This window comes from Notothenia rossii (genome assembly GCF_949606895.1).
Source record: "Notothenia rossii genome assembly, chromosome: 3".
In the NCBI taxonomy this organism is placed as follows: Eukaryota; Metazoa; Chordata; class Actinopteri; order Perciformes; family Nototheniidae; genus Notothenia; species Notothenia rossii.
The window spans coordinates 6560431-6581564 of record NC_136901.1 but is presented as its reverse complement, the minus strand read 5'-3'; the positions used below and the strand labels follow the sequence as shown (position 1 = coordinate 6581564).

Here is a 21134-nt window from a genome sequence, read left to right as displayed (position 1 = left end):
CTCCGGGTGTTCAGTTCTGCTGCATTCAGATTCGAAATTACACATCACACACTTTGATTTGCAAAATAAAATACCTTCGGCCTCAACTAAAAAAAAAACTCAAATTAAATGTAACAAAGTACTTTGTTTCTAACCGGAGCAAATACATTAGAAATTATATTTTCAAAATCATCTGTAGGGTTTCCTTCAGCAGTTCTCCCTGCTGTGAGATAATCTGAGGGTGCAGTGCAACGTTATGTCCCACCATATGTGTTTGTTTTTTCCTCTCATTAAATCTGGGTTGGGAGTAGAAGCCTGCAGTATCTCATGTTTTATTTATAGCGAAGATGTGTCTGCTCTGCTCGTCTTCAGCTCAGGCTTTTTGATCTTCTTTCATTAGAGGATGTTCAATATTTATCAGTGCAGTTTCCCATTATTCTGCCTGTGGATAGGTCCAACTCTTTTAACACTTCAGAGTGGGGCAACTATCATGGCTTTCTAACAGTACACATTTGTTAAGGAAGTAATGCAGTTATCCCTCTTAAATACTCTTGCTGTTGTCAAATGGGATTTCAAACATCTTGGTAGCATTTGAATAAATGGCAGTAGTTTCATTTGAAAATCATTTTCCTTTTTCCGGGACAGTCAATTTTGTAAAGTGCAAATTATAAACCTGTAAGAGAATTTCAAACACAAGTGCCAATTTAGCTTTATCTCTAAGTCCTACCCCAAAAAGTTATCTCTTTGTATTTTAACTGGTTCTCAACATATCATAAATCACACTGTGTGCATATAATCATTCCTTGTTTGGATACATATTTATCCTTAAAGTCTGTAGATCTTCTAAAAAAGGAATTCTATATTTATGTTTGTTTATTTTTTTATTTAAGATGATATCCTTCATTTCTTAATGAATTTGGCTAATCATTTGTAAACCTAGTTCTGACACTGAATCATTTATTTAGTTAATAATTAATTACAATAATCAATAATATCTTACTTACAGTTTTCTATATAGCCTGACATAATAGAGATAATTGCAAGCTCTCTTCGACCCCATTTACACTGGAACGCAAACTAACCGAATTCGAGAACAAAAAAGTGTTCCGTTCACACGAGACCGCTCGACCCGCTGTAGACGCTGTAGTACATATATCGGGCCTGTAAGTGGCGCTGTACTTCCGCCACAAAATACAGCAAAAGCAGCGAAGAAGACCCCCGAGCATGGTTGCCATGGTTGCCCTTCTGTTTATGTCCCGCGGTGGATTTAGCAACATGTAGCCTCGTGTGAACGAACGGGCTATTCGCGCGAGAAAAGTAGCAGATACAACCCGTTTCGTTCTCGTGTAAACAGCGCTCTCACCTCCCATCAGGGTTGGTGTTAGTGGTCGTGTTAGTGTTGTCTACAACTCTCATTTGTTTGTGTGATGCTGTAAGGTCACCTCTCATTGGTACGAGCTGCTGCTAGTCAGACTGCCATGTTAGCAATCAGAGCAGCCTGACAGCGTCTGCCCCCCCGACTGAGGTCAAGCCTTTCAGAGCGTCGCTGTGGGGCGAATGTACAATTACAACCCCGTGGAAGGGGAATAGAGTGCTATATTTACAGCTTTTTATGTGACATTAAAGAGTTGCTATTATGGAAGGCCAAACAAGAGCTTGTGGGCTTTTCTGCTGTCATTTTACACTTTTGTCTTTTTAACAACGTGGTACTTTACCAAACCATTGAGTAACAGGGCATAATGTTGGATATGTGTGCAGTAGTTTGAATGAAGTAAGCTTTTTTTTCATTTTGACACAAAAGTGAATTATACAGTTGAATAAGGTCAGCCAAAAATCCATAGAAAATAATCTAACGTCACACAGGAGCTGCCAGGAGCAAAGCAGCTAAACAATTTAGCATTTTATCACTGCACAGGATAACAACGTTCTTATTTTTATTTGCATACATTATCTCAGATCTGCAGCATTCACTGCAGAGCCGACCGCACACAGATTCAACTTTCAGGCTCACCCTTTTGGAGAGAAAATGAGCTCTCTAATAGCCCACAATAACAACTTGACATGGTTGGCGTAGGTGGCTACAACAAAGGAATGGGATGCATGCTTTAATACATTTCATATTTCTCCTCTTCATATGGGAATAGGGCAAGCCAAATTTGAAACATCTTCTGAGAGTTGCCCAAAGCACTTGTGTGGGAATGTGAAGAGGACTGTGGATTGGCCTTCAATGATATATTCAATAGGCTTTATGGTCACATAGGAGGTCTTATTTCACTCTTTCTCTCACTGACATACTCTAGCAGGTAAGTAAGAGATCAGCAGGGAAATTGAAAAGCATTCGCGATGAAAATAAGTCTTGCCAGAGGACTTAAATATCTCCGTCTAACTCATCCCTGTCCTTTCAAATGTTGAGTAGTAGCGGTAGCAGTACAAAGGGAGGCTAGACAGAAAAATAGATTCAACTCTTAGCAGAAGGTCTCTCATGTCTTGAAAGGCTTCTCTTGGATGCTCTCACAGTCTCAATCCTTTCCTTTGCGGCAAAACAGATTTGTTGATTACCCCCAGAGTGCAGGAGACATTTTCTTTTCTCGTATCGCTCGTCAGCTACTTTTTTATTTCTTGGAAATGTTCACTTCTGCTTCTTCTTGGAAAATGGCTGTCGATTATCGTGAATTGGAGAGCGAAGACTTCTCATGATATCGTCTGTGCAGATAGCAGCTCGATATACAATCCAACAGCACTTCAGATACTTTCCCAGAAATGACAAAAGAAATGAAAGTTCAGACATTTCCATTTCCAGTTGCGGCCAGCTAGCTGTTTTTTGAATGGGTGATATCAATATGTTGTTTTATACATGGCTTTATGGTCTGTAACAAAAGGACCATGGGTTAATGAGATCTTGATTTCAATAAAGATAATTAATGGTAATGCAGGGTGAATAAATGAATACTTAGCCTAAGCAAGAGCCGTTTTAAGTGACTTAATATTATTCAGGTTTTATTTCATCTTCAGTTAATACTTGACGAGGTGGTGAATTTTATTTCGTGGTTGGGATGGATTGTTATTTTGTGATTGAACTCCTGGTTCGCAGAAACAGCTTGTTATCATACAGCAGCTCTCATCTAATACACAATATTGTTGCAAATAGGATTTCATTGACTGAATCAAAACCGACAGAGCTCTTTGTCGTCTGCTAACACACACACACACACACACACACACACACACACACACACACACACACACACACACACACACACACACACACACACACACACACACACACACACACACACACACACACACACACACACACACACACACACACACACACACCAAATCTGTATTGTTTTCGCCCCCCCCCCGTCCTCTCAGCAAGCCAAAGTGGGGTCAGTTGGAATCTAATGAAACCGCAATTTCATATGACAAATTGAGTCTCCATAGCAAAAATTAAATTTAAGCGTGAGAAGGCTACGATAGCTGAATGTCTACAGATGATTATGCCATTTCCCCGCTCACCCCGTGAGACCCAGTTTGTGTGATTGGATTTGAGGGAACGCAGATACGCGGAGAGGGAGAAGCGCCGTGTTGTTCAATCGTATATAACTTGAGAGAGCTTTTATTGGACTTCATTGCTTCCCATATTGTATTGTCTGTACATGCGTGTTAGTGTGAGTGCACGCGGATGTAGTATTATGCATTGGGAAATTGCCTGAAAATAATTGAGATTTCAAGATTTATTGCACAATAATCCCTGTGATTAAATCAAGAGCTGCTAAGATAAGGCACTGGACGTTATAAGAAGCTTTAGGAGAACCATATCAAGTCAAGTAATGCTATCAAAACAGCTTGTAGTGTGAGGTATTGTAAGGTGTGTGATTCTACGGCTAATGCTAAATTACAGACATCTATCATCCATACAGGAGATGCCACCTTCTTCCTGTTTCCATTCTACTCTGCCTATTGACTATGCTTTAGTCATGATAAATGAGGCTTTCTTCCAGTCTCAAGTAATATTTCTTTGGGACTTCTCTCCAGTTAACATAATAACCCTTTCCATCACAGTTAGCATGCAGTGTATCACTTGCCTTGTATGTCCAAAACAAGGTTACCAAACGGCTTGAATCATATATTGTATACAAATGCAAAGCAGGCTCTTTTGATGTATTATAATCTCAAAGAAGAAGAGCACAAAACGCATCTCAGTCTGGACATTTAAATAGATTAAGTAATTCCACACAATGGAAAAGAGGGAGCAATAAACATGCGGGGGTTTTATGGGATTTTATGCGTGAAATTGCGGGAAGTTGCGAAATATGCGGGAAAAAGAATAACAATTTTTTTAAATATTGAGCTGTCTTAATTATTCTCTCTCACACACAACCTGCCACTAACGTTAAACCCCTTTACTATTCAATTAAACACATTCAATGTTTATTTATTGTAAAAGCAATTGGGCTATTTTAATCTCACACACACACCCCCCCCCCCTCCCCACACACACACACACACTTCTCCGCCTCATTCTGTTTTCATTTACTCGTTCGTTATCTGACCAGCTTCAATCTTGTAGGCTACTCACTTCGTTTCTTGTAGCCCTCGAAAGGGGTTTGGAGGTTGATGCCTCGGTGAACGGGAGTTGAATGGCTTTCTTGTCCGCAGCAGCAGAAAGCATTTTCAAATGTTTGAATGAATCAAAGTGGGTCGTAACCGTCGATTTTCTCTTATGCTCCAACACACAGTTGCACGGGGTGCAGAATAGTTTCCCCCCACTTTTTGCCCGGTCTTTAGTAGAAATGTTCGTCGGTAAATGAGATGGATTAGATTTGTTCATCTTGGTGTTTTATCTATCGTGTGAGCTTCACACGTTCACTCTATACAGTGTTGTTTACATTCTGTGATGCGCGAGCTGATGACGTCACATCAAGACGAGTTAACTTTTTTTTCTTCTCAACTTTATGTGGAAAAATGCGGGGATTATGTGGCCTTTTAAAAATCTGCGCCATTTTGCTGATTATGCGGTAAATTCTGCGATCGCAGAATCGCGTTTTTCTGGAGGGTCTAATTATCAAATTTGTCTTTAGATGTTCTCCTATCGGTATGTGGACAAAGCTGTATTTGATAGCAGAGGTCACATCATCCGGATACATACTGGCACTTTTTCCGTATAAATCCTCGCTGGAACAGGGGCTTGAGTCGTCTCCATCATACATTAGGAGGAATTCATCCCAGACACTCACATTTTTTCCCCCCACAGTTTCCAATCAATCTGACTTTGAAACGGAGAAATGACTCCAGGGAGAGCAATCCAGATCCCCACAGAAAGCGCCCGCCAATGAGCCGGGGTCCTGCGAGGTGACAGAGCTAACCACTGAGCCGCCACCTGATGTAAAAGAGTCAAATAACTTCTAAATCATTTTGGCTTCAACGCCTGAACTACCCTTTTCATTTTTAACTGACACAGCAGATAGGCAATCAAACAGTCTGTCGGCACATTGTGTTTTCGGAGGGGTCTCCCAGCTCCACGGAAAAAGCTCACTGTACATTTGAAAGCACTTTAAAGAATAGACGAACTGCCCGACCTCCACCTCCACAATTAGTTTTGCCTGGTGCAGCTCTGCGATGTATTGATCCAGACTCTGTAGTGCAGGCGGAGAGGGAGTGGATGAATGGCTTTGCCCTGCTTGCTCTTTCTGATCTCTGTAACCACGTTTGCTCCAGTGCGTTCTCTATAATCAGATCTACAATTTCGTCAATATACATATCTTTCCCCTCCCAGTAACAAACATGTATTTTACAAACTAAACTCAAACAATGTTCCACTTTCGAATCGTCTGTAGTGTAACAAGTATTGTGTATGTTTCCAGCTTTCACACTTCAACACGTTTGCATTCTCTCTCGCGGTGGTTTTTCCAGTCTGTTTAATTGCATATTTTATTCAACGACTGTCTCCGTGCAAGCGCAGCAGATTATGTGTTGACTGGTGTTTTTATTTATTTTATTTTTTAACTTCACCTTTCCACTCCCCACACTTATAACGCTCTTGTTGTAAAGTAGCCAAGGAAACAGTGCATTAAGTCTGAGTAATTCTGGAAGAATTGTCTTGGCTGCCACAGCTGAAAGATAAAAGAAAATGGCATATATTCAATTTGACACTTATAAAATATCCTTGTTTGTTTGCTTGATTCTTTCCCTAAACATCTGGGCACTTTAAACTTTAACAAATGAATGGAAATGAGCATCCTAGATTCAATTCAATAAACCTTTTTTCCATAGCAGCATCTTTCTTCCCTAAACTGATTCCTTCCTACAAAAACAGCCTTAGAATAATTTAAGAATTGATATATTATTTTCATTTCTTTCACTGAGGACTGAAGTCCGAGATGGCGTCATTTGTGGCGACTTTTATTTCCCCTGCCTCAATCTGAGAACAGTTAATGAGTTACATTTGCTACACGGACGAAACATCAGTAGTCACTTTATAGAATTGCATATTTAGAGTCGGGCCACTAATTTGGAAAAGACTGAAATGATGACAAAAGCCCTCCAGTGCTCTAATCACCTACGATGAGACGGCCTCCTCGGATGGCTGTGAGGATTATGGCTTCTCTGTATGGACTCATTGAGAGCAAATGGCGGTTGGAAACATGAGGCAGTGATCAAGAGGCCTTTTTCAGATTTGATTTGATGTATTGAGTCTAGAAATGTTGCTCCAGAAGAGAAGATTATCATTTTTTTTTCGAAATTGAGCATAATAGGGTCCTTCTGTTTGACAAGGAAAGTCAACAAGCATACACAATGTGTCCTTACAGCTAGAAGTTCTCCTTAATGGCACTTAAAGTCACAAGCTAAGTTTCTTGCAAAATCAATTCATGGAGCTATATCAACGTGCCTTAATGGAATATATCTTAAAGCCTAGCGAGCAGGGTTGAATTATTTGCTTTTGATACCATGCTTCACAAGCTCACTCCACTGCTTGATCCATGGTTGTTTCTTTGAAAAGAAGTATTGCTTTTCAAACAGGGCCATCAACTTTTTCCATCATCTGTGAGACATTGCACTTCAAAGAACAATATACCCTCTAAAAATCTTCCTACAACGATACAAAAGAAAATAGGATTCACTTTCCATTTCTCCAAAATGAAACGTCTAACACAGAATTTCACTTTCATATGTTGTAATGTTTCCACTGACACACGTGCAACTAGTGCAACTAAACATCTGTGGCTTCTGGACCATATTTAGTTGGATTTCCTTTTTGACAAGATCATTTCCTTCAATTGCAGATCAGGGTGAGGCAAAATTGGGTGGATTGACTAAACAAATATGTCTCCAATTATCTCCAGTTGAGCCTATTCTGAAATGTGCATTTCAAAAGTTAAATCATGCTTGAAAGTTTAATTAGATTATGCAGAGTTGTCCAATATTGCCGTTCTTGTTTGACAAAAAGTGTGCCATTAGCAACAATAACAAGTTTGCAGTTACCATAATAAATGTGTTTGTAGATTTTGTGGTATGATTTGCATTAGAAAATATATCTCCATATTTCTAACTGACATGAATAAGAACCTCTTATCTGGACTAGCAACCACTTCCATTTTGCATTTCAATCATCGCGGGTGCTTTCAACTATGCTAAAGCCTTTCAAGGGTTCTGGAGAATGTCGCCTGCAGGACTGTAAGTTTTGCCTGAAGGACAAAATGTGGGCACAGAAAGAAAGCTAAATATTGTGCATAATGTTTCCTACATGCTGAATTGTAAACGTTGCTTCATTTAATTGATGATCGGCGTAGAGAGAAAACTAAACGGCTAATTGCATCTCCTCGTCTCATAAAAATCAGCAACTTCCAGGAAGTGCTGCTTTAAGTGATGATATTCTGATTAAAAACTGTTTCAACTCAAGTGGCTACAGTGATATATCTTTCCAATTTCCAACATGCAGACTGCAACTGAACGAGTCCCAAAACTGCTGTTCAATCTTTCTTTTGTCGTTATTCAAGAATTAACTTCATATTTGTCCTTATTGCTTTAATAACAATTCAACTGTGATTGTTCACACGAGACAGTTGTCATATTTGGGGTGCAACAATGAACATAAGAGCCAAACCAGCCGAGTTGATTTGCATTCAGGGAGATTTCTCAATTTAGTCCTGACGCGAGTGTTTCAAACAAGCAGGAGAAGCGCAGCAACCAAAATGAATGTGACATGTTTTGTTTTTGTATTGTTACTGTGAGCAAACATTCATCTTTCTAGATTTGCTGTCAGCCCGTGTCGGTGTCAGGTACGGTTGACATCCTGAGACGAGTACACATTCAAAGTCAAACAGACAATGAGATGCGTTTGAAGCCGAGGCTCTGCTGTAACGCTTACTTCATAACCCTATGTAATTGCAGCATCACACTTCTAAAACTAATGGCACCTGATGGTGAGTAATCACTGCACAGGGTTAAGCCTAATTAAATGGAAGTGCAATTATTTGCCGGTACCATCGGCTCGAGATGTATTAGGATTGGAAATAGTGTGGTCAGTGGAAACCAGTTCAGCTAAACACAAAGAGGCAAACTGACTTCTGAGTATGCTTGAAAACAAGACTGGAAATGACCAAAGTTGCTCTATGACAGCCGAGCACACTTATTAGATTACACTTCCCACACGGTTCTGATTGGTAGGGAATCCGTTTAGTGTCATAAACATGTTTCATTATGTTTTTGATGTGCTAGCCAATGACTGACAGCGTTTACTATGAACTAAATATGAGCCTTGCATGCGTTTATATTTGTTGCACTCAATGATACACTTGTTTAAGTTATGTATTGCTGTGGAAGGAAAGTAAAATGCTTACATGAAAAAGTTTTACTCAACTCTTTAAGAATCTAAGTGGGTTTCGTGTGGATTTATGTAGCCAGATATAGTGGCTCTAAATTAGAAGCAATCTGCAGGGAATAATTTCACAGCAAAAGGAAAATGCTTGCATGCTGTAAAAAATTATGCTTATGGCCATAAAGCACAGCAGAGAGCCAGTGATGCATCTGGTCCGGCTGCATCTAAAAATGACTTGTGCACTCTTTACTACGCAGTTCACTGTGTGTATGTCATCATTTACATCAAGTGTGTATTTACTTCCTATGTTTACATATTAGAAAGCAAAAAGGAATGTTGGCTACCCGGTTAATTATTTTCACTCAAATACATTTTTTATAATGCCTAGAGCCAGCAGAATACTTAACAAATTACAAGTGGAATTGTGCTGATGCCATGTACTTTTCTATTAATACATTCGCTTAAAAAAGGCATAAAACATCTGCCATGTGTGCATATTTTATATAGTGTACATTACTGGTGATATAATATATTATCATCATCTAAATATTAATAAAGTGCTCCGTGGATTAGCTGTTAATGAAGTGTATGGCTTAATATTGTATTAATGAAAATCTATGTAACAAGCAGATCAGTGATTCATTTATCAGAATGGACGTGGAGTTGCTTGCATACGGGATACTCTTATGGTTTTTCAGTTCATCAGTGTCACTCACTACAATGCATTGGAGCTATGAACAGTAGACACACTCAATGAATCATGTTCAACATAAGCTATACATCTAGGTTACCGTGACTGACGTGACGGCTGACTGACTGCTGCTCTGTAAATATCCTCTCCTATGACAGGTAATCCTTAACGTTGAATTACCTAACATGGTGTTTGCCGTCAGACAGAGCTTATAGTCTTTCTTTATTTTTATTTTACACCGACGCATTGCAACGTGACCAATACTGTTCAATTAAGATGCAGGTGTAGGTACCGTATCTGCTCGGGTGTATTTCCGTCAGATCCGTCATATTGTACGGCAACTCAAGAGGGCCATCATACACCGTCAAATTCCGAACATTTAAACATAGCCTACACTTCATTCTTTACTTTGCCCCTTATTATATGTAGAAGATATTACTTTTTTCTCCGTCATGTTGTTTCCATAGCAACAACTTCAAACAGGCATACTGTAGCCTACACTTCATTCTTTACTTTGTCCGTTATTATATGTACTGTAGAAGATATTACTTTTTTCTCCATCATGTTGTTTCCATAGCAACAACTTCAAACAGGAAGTTAACCTAAACGACATTTAAGACACTGCAACGAAAGTCACAAAAACAATTATTTACATAATTATGTTTACACTGTCACAACGCGTGACGTCATTGGGCGTGACGTCATTGGTAAGCGACGGAAATACACCCGAGTAGATATGGTACCCCGAGCAGATACTGTATGGTACCTACACAGGTTAAAATGATCGCTGTTGTGATCCTTTGCCATAGATGAGATTAACACCTACGTCACTTCCGGGCGAAAATTACGGCCCCGCCCACTTTTGGGGGAAAACAACGCTGTCATTTGAATAGCGGTCAATACAAATTCTGAAGTTTTGGCCAATCCGATCAGGAATGTAAGAAAACCGTGGATTTTGGGATCTTCAAAGAGCCCGATTACGATGGCCAGTCAGGCAAACAATTCCATGAAATCATTGGAAATCGACGATCGGGCTCGATATATGGTTAAATTAAAATCAGTAGGCGAGGCCGTAATTTCGCCACTTGTTACTCTCATGAGCGAGGCGGAAAATAATAGTTTTATCATTCCAACAAGCTGCTGTGTCGTTTATTGCACCTCAAACAATAAAACAAATCCAGAGTTACGTTGTTCTACTTCCTCTAAGAAACAATGACAGTCAAAGAAGAGCTCCGTGGCTTCAGGCTTGATCGCCATTCAAATGACAGCGTTGGTTCCCCCAAAAGTGGGCGGGGCTGTCATTTTCGATCTGAAGTGACGGAGATGCTTCTCTCATCTATGGACATTGATCGCCTACTGCTATATTTAACCACATATCGAGCCCGATTTCCAATGATTTCATGTAATTGTTTGCATGTCTGGCCATCGTAATCGGGCTCTTTGAAGATCCAAAAATCTACGGTTTTCTTACATTTCTAATCGGATTGGCAAAAACTTCAGAATTTAAATTGACCGCCATTCAAATTACAGCTTTGTTTTCCCCCAAAAGTGGGCGGAGCCGTCATTTTTGCCCGGAAGTAATGCATGTGTTTCTCTCATCTACTGTATACTGTAGTAATTAAAAAAAAAAAAAAAAAATGTAAATCACTAAAAGTGTTTATGAAGCTGTTTTATTTATATACTATACAAACTCAACTTCCCAGATATATTATTAAATCTTCCTCAAATGGCAACTCTAGCCAATTGCCCACTCTAATCAGCTTTTTGTGTTTTATCAATCCTTAGGTTTGACAACATTTTTCGTGTTTAAAGTGAAAACTTGTACTTTTTGAACTACAGTTGTTTGGATTTTTGCCAAAAGTTTCACATTATTATTTACCTCTCAGACATTTGTATCACTCCTGTTAAATATGAAGCAGCTGTAAACAATGTATTAAAAACATGTCAATTCACAATGTAATGGCAGGTCATGCGGGGGCCATTAGCCATCAAAGGATACTGGTCAAGTAAACATGACCCTTAGTTTTCATGTATTCCCATGTTAACCCAGGCCTCGCCACTGAACATATTATCTCTCATCATGATCTTTTTGAATTGATTGCTGTCGGAGAGCATAAATAACCAAACAAAATCAATATTTGCCACTCTATAGATTGCCTCAATGTAATACTTTTCTAACCTTGCCACTAGCAGAGAAACAACTTCAATCATAAACACCGCCTCTGCTGACAGACAGATTGACAAGCGGCGGTGTCAATCATGCCTTCAGGTGACACTGTTCGCATGAAGGAATGAAAAAAGCATAACAAATTAGCATTTGTCAGTGGTTGTCAGACGGAGTGCCACAACACTGGGTCAACAGCTGTCGGCTATTTGATTAAAGTCACTGCCAAGTTAACGCAAAAAAAGCCTCAGATAATAGACTGCAACTTAATTAAAAATGCATTACCAGCCGATCACTTCTATCCTGGATGTGACAAAACCATTTGTAGACAATTTACATAATTTTACTATGCAGTATAACAATTCCTCCAAATCAGAATACAAATAGCAGAGCTCTTCTGGCATTGACATAAATAACAGTTTTACTTTTGGAAAGGTGCCTTGTGGCAACACTCTTTTGCTGAAATCAAAAAGCTTTATAGGCTTTTATGACCCTAAAAGTACTGCATAGAAGTGACTGACATAAGTATACCTCCTTGTGACCACTCCTAAAATGGTGTGCCGTGATTTATGGGGGTCCATGTGGAAGGTGGTGCTCATGGTGACAGATGATAGGGAGCAAAGCCTTCTATTTCCCCGTCATGGTGTATCCATACACCTGCTCTGGGATCTGAGGTCATGTGTGGAACTGTCAGCGTGACATTTTATACAGAAAAATTGCTATCTGCGCTCGTAGCCCGACAAGCAAATGGAGGGTCCTTTCACTAAGTCTTGCAATCAATGAGACACTTTCATACATGAGAATCAAAGCATATCTCCAGCCATGCATTCAGCGTCAGTATTTCCAAGCTGCAACACCTCTCAATTGGTTTCTTCAGATGTACAGATTTTCCAACCCTAACAAATGAGCGATCAATAAAACGATGTGCTGCATTTTAGGATGCCGTGTTGCATTGATATGGGACTATTGATTGGTCTATAGCGTGGATAGATTGAGCTACTTGTGTATTTCTCACAGTGATCCTTCAAGGTCAAAAGTTATTTTTCTTATGATTGACTTCTTGGTAATATTGATTGACACCTTGGAGCTGTTGCTCGCCTACTCCATAGTGAGGTCAAAAAGTCAACGTTCAGCTACAGTGCAGCCACCCTAGAGCTACTGAGACGTCAATTTAGTTTATTTTATAGTGATTTATTCCTTACACTGAACTGTATAAAGAAAATACAATGTTTATACGTTACCACACTCTCAATATTTAGTTTGTTATTTGCTAACAAACTATAAACCAATATATATGAATACCATATAGCATTGTTTAAACTGGCTTTAGACCTGGAAGACTTCTCAGCCAATTTCTCTCCGAATAAAAACAGATTCCCTTTTCAAACTGTAGCCATCTGTATCAGTGGCCGATGCAAATAGATGAGGAGGGACTGCGATCAATAACGACATCCCAAGTGGCGTCGGGGATGGTCACATCTAGATCTTGTTTTCCAGGAATTGCTCTGTGAGGATTGCTGTGTTGAATAGCATCATGTAATATATGACCTTGAAGGTTAGCAAAGGACTAATATAGGTCTCTAAGGGGTAAGCTAAGTGCTTCTTTATCGTCAACATGACACATACATTGACATCAAAATCCTACATTATTTTAGAAAGCAGGGTTTATATTGTAAGCGTATCAAATCAAGAGTGAGGGGAACAAGAGAAGGAAACCAGAAAGTGATATAGTTGTTCAACAGAGGACCTCACTGGACCTGTATAGTGAATAGCCAAATTGACTATTGTATTGAAGGTTCAGATTTAGTTAAAGTGGACCTATCATGCTATATTTGAATAATATAGGACCATACCTATATAAGGCATATTTATACTTTTTATTTTTCAAAATACCAAACAGATCATGCATTTTAGCCATTCCTCATTTCGCTCAATTGAACACTGTCTTTGCATCATGGGCTGATTCTGTGAGAACAGCACCATCTACAGGCCTGGCATATGTACTACAGCGTCTCCAGCGCTTTCGAACGACAATCCCCGTGGCTGTCTCCTCCTGATTGGTGGAGTTAGCCAAATAGCCGTAGCGCCACTTCTGTGACGTCATAGAAGTGTTCAAATCTGGATCAGTCTGTATCAGATCCTTTGCAGCCCCTTTTTAAGAGATTTGGGTATGGAGGAAAAGAGGGAGGGTTGTGTTTTCTGACACTTGGTCAGTTCCCTGGAACACCGGGGACACATATTCATGTATAAAAGACGTACAAAAGTGCATTTTGCACGATAGGTCCCCTTTAAGGGTTGGAACATTATAATTTTAGAAAATTTGTTCTAATATTTGTACACTAAGTGTGGACAAAGCAAACTCCTGTTGAAATGTAAACAATATTACATTAAGACTTATTTAATTTGCAATAGCCCATTTCCCATGAAATTATTTTTGGGTAAATGCACATACAGTATGTTAGGAATATACTCAGCGCTCTGCAGTGATTCATAACAGCAGAGCACTTTTAATCCTTTGTGGTGAATTAACAAAAAATGCATTAGCAAGCATTCATTATGCAAGGCAATGACTCAGAAGTAATGTGCGAAATTACCAGGACTTTGCAATCTATTATCGGGACTTACTTACACAGAGTGTGAATAAGAAAAGAGCAGAACGGAATATTGTTTGGTAAAATATGGATTAGGCCAGGTCTGAATTCAGAGACACACACACACACACACACACACACACACACACACACACACACACACACACACACACACACACACACACACACACACACACACACACACACACACACACACACACACACACACACACACACACACACACACACACACACACACACACACACACACACACACACACACACACACACACACACACACACACACACACACACACACACACACACACAGTTCCAAGCTATATTGGGTAAGGGCCATATGGATGTCTTTTTAGCAAAAACATGTCACATCATGTCACTATTCGGCAAAAGCAGTGCTTCCATTTTTGAGATCTGATGTTGTGTGTGTGTCTGCGTGCACCAGAGTGAGTTGGTGTATGTATGCCATTGATTCAGCATTCACATTTGTTCGCTGTCATTTATTAGCAGGAGCAGCTTCAACCTGCTGGAGGCGATGAGAGCTATTTAAAGAAATCAGAGACACACCAAGTCTCAAAATGAAGAAGGGCGGGGGGGGGGGGGGGGGAGGATGAGGAAAGGGAGGGGACAGAAAGCGAGGCGCTGAGGGAAGAAGGGAGGAGAAGAGTGTGAGCTAGTACTAAGACAAGAAACGTGTGGGGATGATAGAGGGGGAGAGATGGAGATTCGGGACAATGGAAGGCAAGGCAAACTAGCAGAGTGTGTGAGAGAGCTTGGTATGAAGGAAGTAAACAAGCCTTACTTTGAAGTGAGAGTAAGGGAAATGGATTTAATGCAGGCCTTGTATCTGCAATTTATAAACAACTTGTTTCATTATATCATCATGCCACAAACACAACAGCCATATATGCCAAGCTGCATTTGTTAGTGAATATGAATACTGACAATGGTTGCTTATTATTTTGTTCATTGGACAAAATATACCTCTCGATGGCACTCGATAAGAATTTAAGGCATTTCGATTTTAGCACTAGAGGAAAATGCAGGGGATCTTAAGGATGAATTTGTTGAGGACCTTAAATATCTGTATATCATTTGTTTGGAATCCATTATATATTTAAGCAATAGCTCACGACAGGCCGTGGTATATGCTCATTATATCACAGCTAAGGGGCGTGGTTCGGCCCGACGCGAAGCGACAACTGCAGGCAGTTTGCTTTTCAGCCCAACGGTATACTGTTTTTCGTAGACGCGGAGGGATACTGACTTGTTGTGAAAAGTAACTTACAATTCTACCCATGGTATACGCTCAGTATATCACGGCTAAGAACCAATCAGATTGCTTGATTTGACTTGTCCGTTTTATAAATATATATATATGTGGGAGGGGGAGGCGTGTGGTGCAGTGGGTTGTGCGTTCGGATCAGGGGGTCAACAGGTTCAAACCCCACTGCAGTCAGCATGTCGTTGTGTCCCTGAGACATGCTTCACCCCAAATTGCTCCTGTGGGGATTGCCCACAGGATGGAGTATGTAAGTTGCTTTGGATAAAAGCCTCTAACAAGTGACGTGTCATGTAATGTAATATGTAGTCTGGACTAAAGTGGTGTATCAAACCAAAATGCCAACTTGTGTTTTTTTTTCCCCATTTTTAGGCATTTAGTAGAAAAGCTCACATCAAAGTGTTCAAAACTTTCAACTCACTGAAGATACATCGCCCAGAGCGTAATATGAAAGCAATGAACTCGCCTTGTTTTGCTTCTCAGCAACACTTTTCTGTTTGTTTGCTATTGTCAAAAACGCTGCTTCAAAACAAATTCAGCCTTTGTCAGCAAGAAACGAGACCCCCCCGAGCCAGAGAAGAAATAGGTTCTTTTTTTTTTCTGAACTAGAGCTACAATTAGGCCACGTCTGCTTGTTTCTAAAGCGGATTCAAATAACGATGTGCCTCACTGCCCCCAGATATAATGCCTTTAAACTGGCTTCATTTAACCAGCGTGATGAGAAACTGTCCCGAGCAGATTGCACTAAAAGTTATGAGAAGAAATGTGATTATTTTATTCCTGTAGATTATTAAGTCCCACACGTTTTAAACCATCTAAAACAGAATGTAATGCACTTTTAAAATTGATTAATTGTGCCGTAGTGTACAGGAGCGTTGTTAGCACACTCACAGCTACAGCAGCAAGTCATTATGCAGTCATTAAGATAACAAGCCAATAAGAAGAGATTAAGGAGAAAAGTATACGGGAAGCATTTTGAGGAAACTTGAATGTGCTAAAACTTAGAGCCACATTTAAACATACACTTTGAGATGATCGGCATTTGGTTTTAATACGAAAAGATTAAGTTTGAAGTGAAATCAGCTTTTATTTAAGCGTTTAATTTGTAGCATTATTAGACACGACATGAACTCTAACCAGCTACTCATCTCTGATCTTTATTATTCAAATGGTAGTTATTACAAGACTGTTTCGAAATTAAAACAAACGCAGTGATAATGAACTGTAATTAACTCAATGTGCTCTATTAGATTACCCACAATGCAATTATGTCACATTCAATAGAAGACCAGGGGAATATATCAGAAGAAAAAAAAGAGAGACAGCCAAGCCTATGGAAAAGGAGAACAAGTCAACAGAGAGTATCCTGGTGAAAGCCAGGGAAAATCAATAATACAGAGGAGGGTCAACGGATTAGTGACACAGTCCTGGAGGAAACCTTGAAATGATTAAGAAAATGTGAGCCAAGTTGCGAAGAAAAAGAAAAACAGAGAAATGGACGCCTTGCCAAACTGGGGCTCCCCTGACAGAGGAGGGCCGCTACTGACTTTTGATCATTCTCTCCCATTTTGTTGTGAGCGCCTTTTGACTGCAAGGACCACGGGCGGCATGTGGAACATATAGGGGTTGTGTGGTGCTCAGATAAGGCAACAATATATTCCTAATGTGATTTAACCTTAAATGTTATTCTGTCAAATAAGAAACACTTGTCATAACCTAATGAATACACGTTTGAGGCATCATTAAGAGTCTAATTGAATCCGTCTGTCTGCTGGTGATTGCATTGAGCAGGTTTCGGAATAATCAACATTTTCTGTGGTTTAGATATACACACTACTTTGATCAAATGGTCGGCAGCTGAAGTGAAGTTGTGAGTTCTCTTTAAATTGGTGTTAAGCACTTAAGGGTTAGATACAAAGGACACACAAAACAAACTTCAACAGACCAACCCCCATAATAACAAGCAGTGGGAATATGATGGGATATGAGGATTAAAGGGACAGTCTTTAAACGGTTCTCATGGGGCTAACTAGTTGAGAGTTAGGAACGGATTATAGGCTTTCCTTAGATCTGTCCAGAGCGGATGACTTACAAGGACACTCAACTAGAGCTTGTTTTATAGATACCATTTAACAATCAGATGTCAGCTCTGGAACTGATGAATGTGACACGGAAGCAGTGAAATAGGTGCATTCTTACCGCCCTGCATTATTTCTAGATTCCTAACATACCTTTTTATATTTTCTCACAGTGCTTTAAACTATACCCTCCAGTCATTGGCTCATATCCTGCTTCATCCCGGCTGCTGGGTGTCTGGCACCTGGCATTACCAGGTGTTTTGTTTCCAACAGTATTTTGGGATGTTATTTCCACCTGTCTTTGAAATGTCTTACGCTGACACCCAAGTTTTCCTTTGCTCATTATCATCACGACCTCTTATGGTGTGGCAATCGAGGGAAGGTGAGGGAAGTCACCGCTTCTCATGTGACTCAGCAGCATCAATAGTTTGTCCATAACCTTAACTTTGACATAGTTACCATCTTATTAAATAGTACAAATACCGCCTGTTTTGCATTGGATTTGAAGACAAAACTGTTGTCCTTTAAATAACCTTGGGTCTCTCAGAAGCCCAGTGTTTTCGTCCCAACATCCCTACATCAATCGTGTTCTTCTATCTAGCTGAATCCATTTCATTATTTGAGTTTTTGTCTGCAATCCTAACAGCAGAAAGAAATCCCCTAGCTAAGAAATTGTAAAAACCTATTAAAACAACCACACATGCGAAGTTGATGTAAGGATGGTACAGAAGCAAAAATGAATTAATTGGATTTGACAAAGGCATGAATAACTTCCTCCGTCCTGAAATGACACTTTGGCTCTGATCTTATCGATTTCCCGGAGATGAAAGAAGCCGTACTGAACCAGTTTAGTAATAATTTCTCACTGCTGCCATTACATGGATAGATAGGGAGCCCAGGGATGGGAGAGACGATTCAAATGTTCAACTTCAGCAAAGCATCAACCGTGCAAGAGTTGGTGCCAAGAAGTCATTTTTGTCACTGTCATACGGTCGACTCGCAGGCAGTCCGTCAACTATTAGACTTTACATGTGTTTTTCTACAGTCAGGGTTTAAATATGAATTCAACATGCATCAGGGGGCTAATTTAATTGTTTATTCTTCCCAAGGACAAGTCGATGATATTATCCATAAAGTACCACACAGTCTTTGTTTCATCCGTGTCACATTGAATCTTCTGCCTGTAATTGTATGCATATTGTCTCGGTTAAAGTCCTCACACACGTGAACACACACACACACGCTTTGGTAATCCCATGAGGGAAATTAGCAAAGCGCCCATGTTGAAACATAAGGCTGAGCATGCCAAGGACAACGTTTAGCTGAGCTGTTACATGGCGTCCAGCTAATTGAACTTTCCCTGACTCTTTCAGCCAACACACTGTTCCTGCAGGTTTTAATTGCAATGCAAATACATAAAGAGAGGATGCCTCACATTCCCCTTAACTAAACCAATGTGTGCTGCCTGTTTTTACCAAATGAATTGTCTTGTGTTACAAGGAGAAAGAACACACTGATTGCCACACGATGTTCCCCATGGTTATGCGACTAGTAATGTTAATATCAGTACTTCTGCTTTTATAATAACAATAATTATATTCTTTCCTGGCATTGGAATACCTCACCTTCACTGCAGCCTTCCCTTCCTTAAATAATAAATAACTCTAATAGGCCTCTGTTTGAATAATGAATAGCATGTTCGCTGACAGCAACCCATATCTATTTATTACACTATGTGACCACCTGCAATTAAAATGGCGCCCCACAATCTAGGGGAACCGACTGGTTTCTAAAGTCACGCTCTGAGCCCCCATGGACTGTAATTACAGAACGTATATGGCACGGCTTAATTAGAGCCGTGCACTGTGAGCATGGCAGCGGTTACTGAAGCACTCACACCCCTTTCAGCCACATGTTGACTAGCATTCAGAGTGCATCTTGGGAGCCCTTGAGTGTAATACCAGGGTGTGTATAAAAACGCCGCAGATCAAGTGCTCTGTTTACCATATGGACGAGCTAAATAATGTCATCCAATGCATCGCCCCTTCTTGAGTGGATAAGTAGGAGGGGGCTCTGCTGCCTGTAGTTCGAGCACAAGCTGCATTATGTATGCCTTTTACTGAGATTCCCCTCCTGCGTCTACAATATGAAAACATCAGAATTATGCATTTGACCGTTATTGAGAGAAACTTTATACTTGCAAAGTGTGACATTTAAATTTCTAATCTTGCCAATATGTTGCACAATTTTGTAGCAAGACAACTAAATGCACTTTAGAGAAATGTGTTTTGGACAGTGCACTGCACATAAACAGATTAGACAAATGCTGAACCAATTAAGCGAACGTTTCTCCACTCTGCTTTGCATGCTGAGCTAATGTTTAACCATGCATTACAATTACAAGCAAAGCTAGTTTCTACTAATGACACATCGTTGTGAAACATTGGAAAGACTAGCTGACTCGTGCTTTCATTGAAACGAGGACGACTCATGGCCGTATGAAGAGCTGTGTGTTTCATGTGTTTACATGTTAACTCCCTGCTAAATGCTGTCTTGATTGGGGAACTTTTCTTAAAAATAATTTGTGAATTATAAATATTCTTGTAGTTTTGAATGCATGAGAGAATGTATAGCAGCCTCCATCTTGCAGAGAGGAACATTTTAAAACAACAGCAGTTAATAATACCTAAAGTGGCTAATGTTTTGAATTTAATTCAGATTTTAAACATAAATCACAAGACGTGTTTCTACTTATTGTTACGAACTCAGGCACTTAGGAGGTAGGACCCAATTGCACGACATGGGAGACAGAGGTAAAGTATTGGTAGGATACTTTATTTTCCAAAAATACAGCAAAAAATGGTCGCTAACTAATCTCAGGATGAAATGACAAAAACTGAGAACAAAAAAGAAAATCGGAACAAAACTTTTCACGATTTACAAAAGAGCATAGACCTGACCAAGGCAAAAGACAAGGAGCACAGAGACCTGACCATAGACAAAAACGAACTGACACTGAACACTGGGAGACAGGGGAATTTAAACACAGGGTAGCAAGACACAGGTGGGAATAATCAGGGGCGGGGCTGACGCTGATTAGCGCAGGAGACACAGAAGGGGTGATGTGAGATCAATCAGGAAATTAGACACACCAGGGAAAACTAACGACAGACAGGAAAACACAGGGAACAAAGACCAGACAATACACAGGGAGGAAAACATGACAAGGAGAACAGAAAAACACCCACCACCAGACACACAAAACTAAAAACGTGACACAACACAAGAATCATGACACTTATTACATGCACAGCTCTTTGGCCCGACCAAAAATCGCTTTTAAATGTGCTTTATAAATAAACTTTGATTTGATTTAAGTGAACAATATGTTTAACCTGCTGGCATCCTTTGATTCTGACCTGTTTTACGCTAACATGATTGTGCGCTTTGTTGCACTGGGTATTTAGTGTCAGTCCTACAGTATATAATTGGTATTATGTATTGACTTAT

The 21134-nt window shown here is 39.9% G+C and overlaps 1 pseudogene across 1 annotated transcript in view; it reads left to right on the top strand.

The window, feature by feature from the left end:
- Positions 1-15926, top strand: part of LOC307034603 — a 265376-nt pseudogene extending 249450 nt beyond the window's left edge. The window contains exons 4-5 of the transcript in view: positions 14360-14593; positions 15919-15926. The product of the transcript in view is annotated as an uncharacterized misc_RNA (transcript). The remainder of the gene's footprint in view (positions 1-14359; positions 14594-15918) is intronic.
- Positions 15927-21134: the final 5208 nt, after the last annotated feature.